The sequence below is a fragment of the Zea mays genome, chromosome 3 (assembly GCF_902167145.1).
Source record: "Zea mays cultivar B73 chromosome 3, Zm-B73-REFERENCE-NAM-5.0, whole genome shotgun sequence".
NCBI lineage: Eukaryota > Viridiplantae > Streptophyta > Magnoliopsida > Poales > Poaceae > Zea > Zea mays.
The window spans coordinates 216,032,010-216,044,651 of NC_050098.1; positions in this window are offsets into that span (position 1 = coordinate 216,032,010).

The following is a 12,642-nucleotide window of genomic DNA, read 5'->3' on the forward strand; positions in this document are numbered from 1 at the left end:
ACGCTGTCAACGATTTGGCCGGAGCCGGTTTTTGCGAGAGCAGCCCCCGAGCCTCTGCACAGGGCGAGAGGACGATCAGGGACAGACTCGACTTTTTGCATACGCCCCTACGTCGCCTTTCCGCAAGGAGGAGGGGGGAGTGCGCCATGTTACCCTCGATGGGCACCGAACATGGTGTCTCCGGTGAGCTGCAAGCGGGTAATCCGAGTGGACGTCCGTGCCCCGTTCGTTGGGGGTCGGCTAGGGGCCCAGAGGCACGCCCAAAAGTATCTGCGGGTGATTTGCCGGACCCGGTCCCCTGGCGACGGGGTCCGAGGGCTCGATGCCTCCCTCCGATGGGATTCCGTTACAAGATCGTTCCCGCTGGTCTCGGAAATGTCCTAGGGTACCTCGGGAGCGCAGCCCGAGCCTCGGTTATGTATCGAACGTACCCCTGGTCATCCCTCGCTCGGTGTCTGAGGCGACTGTGAACCCTTCGGGGGCCAGCCTTCGAACCCCTGATCAGTAATGGGCGCGGAGCCCGAGTAGCCTGAGGCGGCCATGGAACCCTTCGGGGGGCTGGCCTTCGAACCCCTGACCAGTAGTGGGTGTCGGGCCCACGCGATCTGGGGCGGCTGTTGAACCCTTCGGAGGGCCAGCCTTCGAACCCCTGATCAGTAGTGGGGGGCTCGGAGCCCGGTTCCTTCGCGGAGAAGGATCCCTTTCGGGGTATCCCCCTTTCCCGGTCCCTGTTGCAAGAGATAGAGAAAGAGGAAAACAGAAAAGGATACGAAATCGGACGACGTGGCGTACCTTTTCTGACGCGGTTATTATGGCGAAGGTGAAGCGTCACGCGCTCCTCCCGCCAGAGGCGCCGCGTGTCCCACCGCGGAGTTAATGCGACGGGGCGAGTGGTTGGCGGGGCGGCCGTTGCGCGCGTGCGATTCGTTCGAGGGACGGGTCACGGGTGCACCGTCTCCACGCCGCGAGAGGAGGCTCTCTTGCTGTCCCAGGATGGGACGTGAGCCTGGCTGACGATGTGACCGCTGCGCCCGCCCGCCTGTCACCGCTATTACTGTCGGCCCACTTTCGGTCGCTTTGACCGATGCGCCAGGCTGGCGCTGTTGGGTCGCCTCGAGCCGCGGCATAGGCTCCGCAACCGAAGAGGCGCGATGGTGGCACAAGTGGCGGTGCGGTTGCTTGCATGCAGCAACTGGCGCGCCGGTTGCTCGACGCGTGGGCCTGGGTTCCCAAGCTGGCGTGTCAGAAGTCGGAGAAGCGCGTCCATCTGGCGCGGTTGCATGCCGCCTGCATGGCTGCCCGCCCCTTCTGCCCGTTGGTCTGGGCGAAAATGGGGGGTCGCTTGTAACCGCTGGGCGGTCGTGCGCACCACGCGCGGCGGTTTGGCTTCTTCTGCCCTGAGCCGGCTTGCATGACATGCGGGACCCAGCCCCCGAGTCGCAGGGGAGGGCCTTGGAGCGTGTTGGAGAAGACTCAGCCCGCGGCGCCTGGGGGCGCACGTAGGGAGAGTTGCCTTTAAAAGGAGGGAGACTCCTTTCGGAAGGCAACCATGTCTTCTTCCTCCCTTAAGCGTCGTGTCTTCCCATCTTCCAAGCCCCCGGATGGGGGGTATCCGCCGCCTTTCCGTCTCCTCGTTGGAGGAACGCAACTCCATGGGAGTTGGTACCTCTCAGCCATCGTTCGGCTTCAAGGATTTTCATCACGCAGCCCGGTCGCACCCCTTCACCGGCGGTCGCCCGAGATGGCGACCTCCGGCTTGATGGTGGGGGAAAGCGAGCCGGGCTGCGGCCTCCGCCCCTCCCTCAGCCTCAAGGATTTTCATCACCAAGGCTGGGGAGGGGAGAGTGCTGAGTTGGGGTCGGCCCCTGTGTGGGCGGTGGCCCGCTCCTTCACTCAGTGATGGGGGGAGAAGCGGGTATTGCCCGTGGCGCCCGGCAGCTGCAGCGTGCCCGGTCTTCAGCCGCGAGTGGCTTCGGGGCCGCTCGCGGCGCCGGCGTCCGCCACGGCAGCTGGAAGAGGTTCTTCCGCCGGCGCGGCGGCCGGGACCGGCCACGGGCTGACCTCCAACTTCTCGGCCTTCTGCCCGTCCTTGCCTCACAAGTTTTGGCATGGGTGGGGGCCTCCTGGCAGCGGCATCGACCCTGAGGTCAGTGCTGCCGCTGTTCGGCCCCCCGGAGCAGAAGTCGTCGTTGTCGCCGCTGCCGGAGCAGGTGTCGGCGTGCCGTTCGTCGGCCTTCCGTTGCTCCACAGGCCTTCCCCTTCGGAGTGGGGTCGTTCGTGCCTGCGGAGGGGGAACCGGAGTTCCGTTCGTAATGGCACTTCGAATGCCAGTGTTTTTTGTTCATTGCGGCTGTCGGGGCCTGAACATGTATGTAATTTCGGCACGGAGCCGTGTTTTTTCCTCATTTTCGAGCACTAAGTCTCGCCTGTTGATTATCTGAACCGCTTTACCGAGCGTGAGTCGCCCCGTGTCAAGGTGACGGGTGAGGTATCCGTATCCCGGAGGCGTAGGAATCCCTCGGCCCGTTCGGTCTTGTTGTCTGGGGCTCCTCTAGCTTAGTTAAAGAGACCCCTCGGCCGCCCTTCGGTGGACCGAGGCCAGGGGTAGCGATATCAGTATGAACAGAGGCGGAGTTGGCTCGAGAATGGGAACCTGGTTGGCCGGAGCCTAGCCGTGTTGTCCGTCAGCGGAGCCGACGCCAAAGTCGATCAGTCGAGGCCTCGGGTCGGGCTGGCGCCCTTGGAAGCCGGTTGACCGAGGCCCCAGGGGTAACCGGTCGAGCCACCTGCTCGGGCCGGATTCCCGGAGGAGTCCCTGGACCGCGTCGCCGCCCGAGGCTGGGTCGGGCTTTGCTGAAGACGTCGTCGATGCCGAGGGTGCTACGGCTCCCTTCAGCGTGGAGACCCGAGCCTGCAGGATCAGATCATCTTGTAGCGTGTGCTTTCTGCGACCGCCGAGGCCAGAAAAACACACCCTCGCCGCGCTTGCGAAGCTGTGTCTTTTTTCCTCTTGTTTCGAGCATCTGGACTCTGTCGGTAACAGGGATGTTTGTGTGAGCGAGAGTTGCTTTTCGCGGAAGGGACGAGTGAGGTATCCGTATCCCAGAGGCGTGGGAATCCCTCGGCTCGGTCGGCCTTGCCGCTTACGCATACTTTCACCCGTCCATGAAGCCCTGTCCCCGACTTAGTCGAGAAAGCTTGAAGGACTGCTTCGGCAGGAGGGCTTCCGAACGTGAAGACTTGTTCGGTCCACGGAGTCGCTTTATCCGAGCGCAAGTTACTTATCGCAGAAGGTGATGAGTGAGGTATCCGTATCCCGGAGGCGTAGGAGTCCCTCGGCTCGGTCAGCCTTGGCTGCTTACGTGTACTCCGTCGTTTCCAGGATCCGCTTTCCGAAGTAGTCAAGAAGCACGAAAGAAATCCTGCCAAAAAGAGATCCTTTTTCGAGGAAAAATTCGACGCAGAGGGGGTCTCCCCCCTTTTAGCCCCCGAGGGAGGGTCGGGCTTTGCCGAGGCTAGGTCGACCCTTCCTTGACGACTAAACTTTGCGTAGGTGCGAGGTATATGAACAACTTGAAAACATCTTAAGGGTAGAATCGACGTAGCTGTTTGATGTTCCAAGCGTTGCCGTAGATTTCGCCTTGATTGTTGGCCAGCTTGTATGTTCCGGGCTTCAGAACTTTGGCGATGACGAATGGCCCTTCCCAGGGGGGCGTAAGCTTGTGCCTCCCTCGGACGTCTTGCCGCAGCCGAAGCACCAGATCGCCCACCTGGAGTTCTCGGGACCAGACCCCTCGGGCGTGGTAGCGTCGCAGGGACTGTTGGTACCGCGCCGAGTGTAGTAAGGCCCTGTCCCGAGCTTCCTCCAGCTGGTCCAGCGATTCCTCTTGGCTAGCTTGGTTGCTTTGTTCGGTGTAGGCCCTCGCCCTCGGGGAGCCGTATTCCAGGTCAGTGGGCAAGATAGCTTCAGCCCCGTAGACCAGGAAAAACGGCGTGAAGCCCGTGGCACGACTCGGCGTCGTCCTTAGGCTCCAGACCACCGAGGGGAGTTCCTTCATCCATCGCTTGCCGAACTTGTTGAGGTCGTTGTAGATCCGAGGCTTGAGCCCTTGTAGAATCATGCCGTTGGCACGCTCTACTTGCCCATTCGACATGGGATGAGCCACGGCGGCCCAGTCCACCCGGATATGGTGATCCTCGCAAAAATCCAAGAATTTTTTGCCGGTGAACTGGGTGCCGTTGTCAGTGATGATGGAGTTCGGGACCCCGAAGCGATGGATGATGTTGGTGAAGAACGCCACCGCCTGCTCGGATCTGATGCTGTTCAGAGGTCGGACCTCGATCCACTTGGAGAATTTGTCGATGGCGACCAGCAGGTGCGTGTAGCCCCCGGGCGCCTTCTGCAAGGGACCGACGAGGTCCAGACCCCATACAGCGAAGGGCCAGGTGATGGGTATTGTCTGCAGAGCCTGAGCGGGCAGGTGTGTCCGCTTCGCATAGAATTGGCACCCTTCACAGGTGCGGACAATTCTAGTGGCGTCAGCCACCGCCGTTGGCCAGTAGAAGCCTTGCCGGAAAGCATTTCCGACAAGGGCTCGGGGCGCTGCGTGGTGGCCGCAAGCCCCCGAGTGTATTTCTTGCAGCAGTTCCCGACCTTCGGCGATGGAGATGCATCGCTGGAGGATGCCCGAGGGGCTGCGATGGTAGAGCTCCTCTTCGTCGCCTAGCAAGACGAATGACTTGGCGCGTCGCGCTACCCGCCGAGCCTCGACTTGGTCGAGGGGTAGCTCTCCTCGACGGAGATATTGCAGGTACGGGGCCTGCCAATCTTGATCTGGCGTGGCCCCGCTCTGCCCTTCCTCGACGTTCAGTGCCTCGCCCTCGGAGGCCGAGGGTACCTCGGGCTGTGCCGAGGGTACCTCGGGCTGAGCCGAGGGTACCTCGGGCTCGGGCGCGTCGTCGAGCTTGACGGAGGGTTGATGCAGATCCCGGGAGAAGACGTCCGGGGGAACTGTCATTCGCCCCGAGGCTATCTTAGCCAGCTCGTCTGCGGTTTCGTTGTAGCGCCAAGCGATGTGGTTGAGCTCGAGCCCGAAGAACTTGTCTTCCAGGCGCCGAACCTCGTCGCAGTAGGCCTCCATCTTCGGGTCGCGGCAGTGGGAGTTCTTCATGACTTGGTCGATGACGAGCTGCGAATCACCGCGGGCGTCGAGGCGTCTGACCCCTAGCTCGATGGCGATCCGCAATCCGTTGACCAGAGCTTCGTACTCGGCCACATTGTTGGACGCCGGGAAATGGAGGCGCAGCACGTAGCGCAAGTGCTTTCCGTGGGGCGAGATGAAGAGCAGGCCTGCGCCGGCCCCCGTCTTCATCAGCGACCCGTCGAAAACATGGTCCAGAGCTCCGGTTGGATCGGAGTCGTTGGCAGCTGGGTGTCGACCCATTCGGCCACGAAATCTGCCAACACCTGGGACTTGATGGCCTTCCGAGGGGCGAACGAGATTGTTTCGCCCATGATTTCCACCGCCCACTTTGCGATCCTGCCCGAGGCCTCTCGGCACTGGATGATCTCCCCTAGGGGGAAGGATGACACCACAGTTACCGGGTGAGACTCGAAGTAGTGTCGCAGCTTCCGCCTTGTCAGGATCACAGCATACAGCAGCTTTTGAACTTGTCGGTAGCAGATCTTAGTCTTGGACAGCACTTCGCTGATGAAGTAGACCGGCCTCTGAACGGGCAATGCATGCCCTTCCTCTTGCCTTTCGACCACAATCGCGGCGCTAACCACCTGAGTGGTCGCGGCGACGTAGACCAAGAGGGCTTCTCCGTCCGCCGGGGGCACCAAGACAGGCGCCTTTGTAAGGAGCGCCTTCAGGTTGCCGAGGGCTTCCTCGGCTTCGGGGGTCCAAGCGAAACACTCGGCCTTCCTTAAGAGGCGGTACAGAGGCAGACCTCTTTCGCCGAGGCGTGAGATGAAGCGGCTCAGGGCCGCGAGGCATCCCATGACCCTCTGTACTCCTTTTAAGTCCTTGATGGGTCCCATGCTGGTGATGGCCGCAATCTTCTCCGGGTTGGCTTCGATGCCTCGCTCGGAGACGATGAACCCTAGGAGCATGCCTCGGGGGACCCCGAAGACACACTTCTCAGGATTAAGCTTGACTCCTTTCGCCTTGAGACACCGGAATGTCACTTCAAGGTCGGAGAGGAGGTCGGAAGCCTTCCGCGTCTTGACTACGATGTCATCGACGTAGGCCTCGACTGTGCGACCGATGTGTTCGCTGAACACATGGTTCATGCACCGCTGGTACGTCGCGCCCGCATTCCTCAAACCGAAGGGCATGGTGACATAGCAGTACATGCCGAACGGCGTGATGAAAGAAGTCGCGAGCTGGTCGGACTCTTTCATCCTCACAAGCACAGGGTTGGCAAGCCATTCGGGATGGAATACCTCTTTGATGAACCCTGCTGCCATTAGCTTGTGGATCTCTTCGCCAATCACTCTGCGCTTCTCCTCGTCGAATCGGCGCAGAGGCTGCCTGACGGGTCGGGCTCCGGCCCGAATATCCAGCGAGTGCTCGGCGACATCCCTCGGTATGCCGGGCATGTCCGAGGGACTCCACGCAAAGACGTCGGCGTTTGCACGGAGAAAGTCGACGAGCACTGCTTCCTATTTGGGGTCGAGCCCGGAACCGATCCGGACTTGCTTGGTGGTGTCGCCACTGGGGTCGAGAGGGACGACCTTGACCGTCTCTGCTGGCTCGAAGTTGTCGGCATGGCGCTTCACGTCTGGCACCTCCTTGGAGAGGTTCTCCAGGTCGGCGATGAGGGCCTCGGACTCGGCGAGGGCCTCGGCGTACTCCACGCACTCCACGTCGCATTCGAACGCGTGTTTGTACGTGGGGCCGACGGTGATGACCCCGTTGGGGCCCGGCATCTTGAGCTTCAGGTAGGTGTAGTTGGAGACGGCCATGAACTTCGCGTAGCATGGCCTCCCTAGCACGGCGTGGTAGGTTCCTTGGAACCCGACCACTTCGAACGTCAGGGTCTCCCTTCGGAAGTTGGAGGGTGTCCCGAAGCAGACGGGGAGGTCGAGTCGCCCGAGGGGCTGGACGCGCTTCCCAGGGATGATCCCGTGGAAGGGCGCAGCGCCTGCTCGGACGGAGGACTGATCGACGCGTAGGAGCTTGAGGGTCTCGGCGTAGATGATGTTGAGGCAGCTGCCCCCATCCATCAGGACCTTGGTGAGCCTGACATTGACGACAACGGGGTCGACGACGAGCGGGTATTTCCCCGGGCTCGGCACATGGTCGGGGTGGTCGGCCTGGTCGAAAGTGATGGGCTTGTCGGACCAGTCTAGGTAGACTGGCGCCGCCACCTTCACCGAGCAGACCTCCCGGCGCTCTTGCTTGCGGTGCCGAGCCGAGGTATTCGCCGCATGCCCTCCATAGATCATGAAGCAGTCGCGGACCTCGGGGAACTCTCCTGCTAGGTGATCTTCGTTCTTGTCGTCGTCGCGGGCCCTGCCACCCTCGGCGGGTGGCCCGGCCCTGTGGAAGTGACGCCGAAGCACAACACACTCCTCGAGGGTGTGCTTGACGGGCCCCTGATGGTAGGGGCACGGCTCCTTGAGCATCTTGTCGAAGAGGTTCGCACCTCCGGGGGGCTTCCGAGGGTTCTTATACTCGGCGGCGGCGACAAGGTCCGCGTCAGCGGCGTCGCGTTTCGATTGCGACTTCTTCTTGCCTTTCTTCTTGGCGCCGCGCGGAGCAGACGCCTCGGGAGCTTCTTCCGATGGGCGGCCCTGGGGCTGCTTGTCCTTTCGGAAGATAGCCTCGACCGCCTCCTGGCCAGAGGCGAACTTGGTGGCGATGTCCATCAGCTCGCTCGCCCTGGTGGGGGTTTTGCGACCCAGCTTGCTCACCAGGTCGCGGCAAGTGGTGCCGGCGAGGAACGCACCGATGACATCCGAGTCGGTGATGTTGGGCAGCTCGGTGCGCTGCTTCGAGAATCGCCGGATGTAGTCCCGGAGCGACTCCCCCGGCTGTTGCCGGCAGCTTCGAAGGTCCCAGGAATTCCCGGGGCGCACGTATGTGCCCTGGAAATTGCCAGCGAAGGCTTGGACCAAATCGTCCCAGTTGGAGATCTGCCCCGGAGGCAGGTGCTCCAACCAGGCGCGAGCAGTGTCGGAGAGGAACAGGGGGAGGTTACGGATGATGAGGTTGTCGTCGTCCGTTCCACCCAGTTGGCAGGCAAGGCGGTAGTCCGCGAGCCACAGTTCCGGTCTCGTTTCCCCCGAGTACTTCGTGATAGTAGTCGGGGGTCGGAACCGGGTCGGGAATGGCGCCCGTCGGATGGCCCGACTGAAGGCCTGCAGACCGGGTGGTTCGGGCGAGGGACTCCGATCCTCCCCGCTGTCGTAGCGCCCCCCACGCCTGGGGTGGTAGCCTCGGCGCACCCTTTCGTCGAGGTGAGCCCGACGGTCGCGTCGATGGTGCTCGTTGCCGAGGTGGCCCGAGGCCGCAGGCGCGGTGTTGCGCGTGCGCCCGGTGTAGACCGAGGCTTCCCGCATGAATCGGGAAGTCGCGGCATGAGGTTCCGAGGGATATCCTTGCCTTCGGGAGGCAGTGCTCTCGGCCCGCCGGGCCGCAGCGCCTTCCAGGAGATTCTTGAGTTCTCCCTGGATTCGCCGACCCTCGGTGGTTGACGGCTCCGGCATCGCGCGGATGAGCATTGCTGCGGTTGCCAGGTTCTGACCAACCCCGCTGGATGCGGGCGGCGGCCTGATCCTGACATCGTTGGCTACGCGGTGCTGGAGACCTTGGGGCAGGTGACGTATTTCTCCGGCCAGGGGTTGGCCCACCCATGCCTGTCCGACGTCCCGACGGATCGGCTCAAGCGCTCCTGTTCCCTCGTTGAGCCTGGCCTGCGCCTCGCGGACTTGCTCGAGTTGTGGGTCGTAACCCCCCGCCGGAGCGGGGACCACAGCTAGCTCCCGTGGGATGTCGGCGCGAGGCACCGGCCTAGGGAGATCACCGTCCTCCGGCATGCCAAGATGTTTGCCTTCGGAGGGATCCCCTAGCTCGATGTGGAAACATTCGCGGCTTGGGCCGCAGCTCTCGTCGCCAAGGCTGCGGCTTCCATCGGAACAGTCGGATAGGCAGTAGTCACATGCGGTCATGAAGTCCCGCACGGCACTGGGGTTGCCAAGTCCGGAGAAATCCCAACCGATGCTGGGATCATCATCTTCCTCGGACCCAGAGGGCCCGTAGGTCGAGACGTCCGTCAGTCGGTCCCAAGGCGACCGCATACGAAACCTCAGTGGGGTTGCACTCGCCTCAATGAGAGCGCCCGCCAGAACGGGGTCGTTTGGCGGGTTGAGGCCGAGTCGAAATGACGCAAGGTGGGAGTTAGTCGGTACCTTTTGGTCGACGAGGAGCGACGTAGCCACATCGGGGACTGGTTGCACCGTCATCTCTGGTTCGAGGGCGACGTCTTGCAGGCTTTCCGCGAGCGCGCCGGCGTCGTCTTCTTGCTTGGGGTCAGCATGCCGCGGGGGGGCGGCGCTTGCCTCCGTCTTGAACGCGAGGTCGACGTCCGGCGTGCCTTCCGTCGGGGCGTCGGGGGCGTCGATTCGCTCGACGGCCGACGAAGCGCGGCCTCCCACCTGGCCTTGACGGCCCCGCCTCCTCCTCCATTGGCGGGGGAGAGAACGGAGCGAGCCCGAATGTTGCCCTTCCACCACGCGGGGAAGACGTCGTCGATTCCGCCGCCGGCGGGCGGGTTGTCGGCCGCCATTGTCGTAGTCGCGCGGCGGTGGTAGAAGTATCATGTCGTAGCTGCCGTCGAAGGACACGAACTCAAGAGTCCCAAAACGAAGCACCGTCCCGGGCCGGAGAGGTTGCTGGAGACTGCCCATCTGGAGCTTGACGGGGAGCTGTTCGTCAGCACGCAGCAGGCCCCTACCTGGCGCGCCAACTGTCGGCGTTTCGAGACAGGGGGGTCCCTAAGCCGACGAGTGAGTGTGCTGCGTGCCCCAGCCCAGATGGGTCGAGCGCGTGGGCGAGCGCGAAGGGGGGAGAGGCGAGGTGGCCGGAGTCGAGCGTGAGAGAGGTGGAAGTCCCGCGGCCTTCGTGTTCGTCCCGCGCCCAGGTCAGGTGCGCTTGCAGTAGGGGGGTTACAAGCGTCCACGCGGGTGAGGGAAGCGAGCGGCCCCAAGAGAGCGCCTGTCCCGTCCTCGGTCCCGCGCGGCCAACCTTCTCTAAGAAGGCCCTGGTCCTCCCTTTTATAGCCGTAAGGAGAGGATCCAGGTGTACAATGGGGGGTGTAGCAGAGTGCTACGTGTCTAGCGGAGGGAGAGCTAGCGCCCTAGGTACATGCCAATGTGGCAGCCGGAGAGATATGGGCACCCTGCTGGCGTGATGTCGTGGCTGTCGGAGGTGCGGCGGAGCCTGGCGGAGGGACAGCTGTTGGAGCGGTCGAGTCCCTGCTGACGTCGTCCTGCTTCCGTAAGAGAGCTGGGGGCCGCCGTCGTCATGGAGCTTTGTGGAGCGCCATCATTGCCCCTCCGGCGGAGCTGGCCGGATGGGACGCCGGTCTTGTTCTTCGTGACCCGAGTCGATTCGGGGTAGGATGATGATGGCGCTTCCTGTTGACGTGGCGGTCTGTGCCCTAGGCAGGGCGACGTGGGGGTTCCTCCGAAGCCGAGGTTGAGTCTGTCTTCCGTTGCCATGGCCGAGCCCGAGCCATGGGGTCGGGCGAGGCGGAAGTCGTTCGGCCGAGGCCAGGGCGGAGTCCGAGCCCTGGGGTCGGGCGAAGCGGAGTTTTCGTCGTTTTCCGGGTGTTAGCCTGAGTCCGAGCCCTGGGGTCGGGCGAGGCGGAGTTCGCCGTCTTCCGGGTCTTAGCCCGAGTCCGAGCCCTGGGGTCGGGCGGGGCGGAGTTCGCCGTCTTCCGGGTCTTTGCCCGAGTCCGAGCCCTGGGGTCGGGCGGAGCGGAGTTCGCCGTCTTCCGGGTCTTAGCCCGAGTCCGAGCCCTGGGGTCGGGCGGAGCGGAGTTCGCCGTCTTCCGGGTCTTTGCCCGAGTCCGAGCCCTGGGGTCGGGCGGAGCGGAGTTCGCCGTCTTCCGGGTCTTAGCCCGAGTCCGAGCCCTGGGGTCGGGCGGAGCGGAGTTCGCCGTGGCGCCTTTGGCAAGGCCTGACTGCCTGTCGGACTCACTCTGTCGAGTGGCACTGCAGTCGGAGTGGCGCAGGCGGCGCTGTCCTTCTGTCAGACTGGCCAGTGGAGCGGTGGAGTGACAGCGGTCACTTCGGCTCTGCCGGGGGCGCGTGTCAGGATAAAGGTGTCAGGCCACCTTTGCGTTAAATGCCCCTGCAATTTGGTCAGTCGGTGTGGCGATTTAGTCAAGGTTGCTTCTGAGCGAAGCCAAGGCCTCGGGCGAGCCGGTGATGTGTCCGCCATAAAAAGGGGGCCTCGGGCGAGACGGAAGTCTCTCGAGGTCGGCTGCCCTTGGCCGAGGCTAGGCTCGGGTGAAGCGTGATCGAGTCACTCGTGTGGACTGATCCCTGACTTAATCGTACCCATCAGGCCTTTGCAGCTTTATGCTGATGGGGGTTACCAGCTGAGAATTAGGCGTCTTGAGGGTACCCCTAATTATGGTCCCCGACAACATCGTTATCATTGGCGTCGAGGTTACACATCTCGCCACCAATATCGATGGTGTCGAGGTCTCGCTTGTGCGCGATGAGCTAGCGCTCATGTGGCTGAAAGTAGCCTAGATGGGGTGAATAGGATACACCTGCAAATTTCAACGAAACTTTGAACTTTTGTGAGAACAAACATTTCAACAGGGGAGGCCGGTTCAAGTGCACTTCTCCTGTTCAACTCCAAACTTAATTAAACTATTGGATACACTGCTTGAGAATATATGGGGTCAGATATTTTGTCATTAGTAGTATGAAAGGGAAATAGGCTTACACCTTTTTCCTATCTGATTTTGGTGGTTGAATTGCCCAACACAAATAATTGGACTAACTAGTTTGCTCTAGATTATGAGCACTACAGGTGCCAAAGGTTCACAATAAACCAATAAAAAGACCAAGAAAGGATTCAAACACAAAGAGCAAAGGTCAACCGAAGTGTGCCCTGGTCTGGCGCACCGGACAGTGTCCGGTGCACCAGGGGACTTCAAATCCGAACTACTCACCTTCGGGAATTCTGGAGGCCGCTCCGCTATAATTCACTGGACTGTCCGGTGGATCACCGGACAGTGTCCGGTGACGCACCAGACTGTCCGGTGTGCCAGCGGAGCAACGGCTACTTCGCGCCAACGGTCGTCTGCAGAAGGCATTAAATGCGCTACAGTGCGCGCCAGAGTCAGAGCAGAGCCAGATGGCGCACCGGACAGTGAACAGTGCCTGTCCGGTGCACCATCGGACTGTCCGGTGGCCCAGAAGACAAAAACTCCAACGGTCGGAATCCAACGACCAGGTGACGTGGCAGGCACATCGGACAGTGTCCGGTGCGCCATGCGACAGCAGCCTTCACCAAACGGCTAGTTTGGTGGTTGGGGCTATAAATACCCCCAACCACCCACCATTCATTGCATCCAAGTTTTCTGACTTCCCATACCTTATAAGAGCTATAGCAT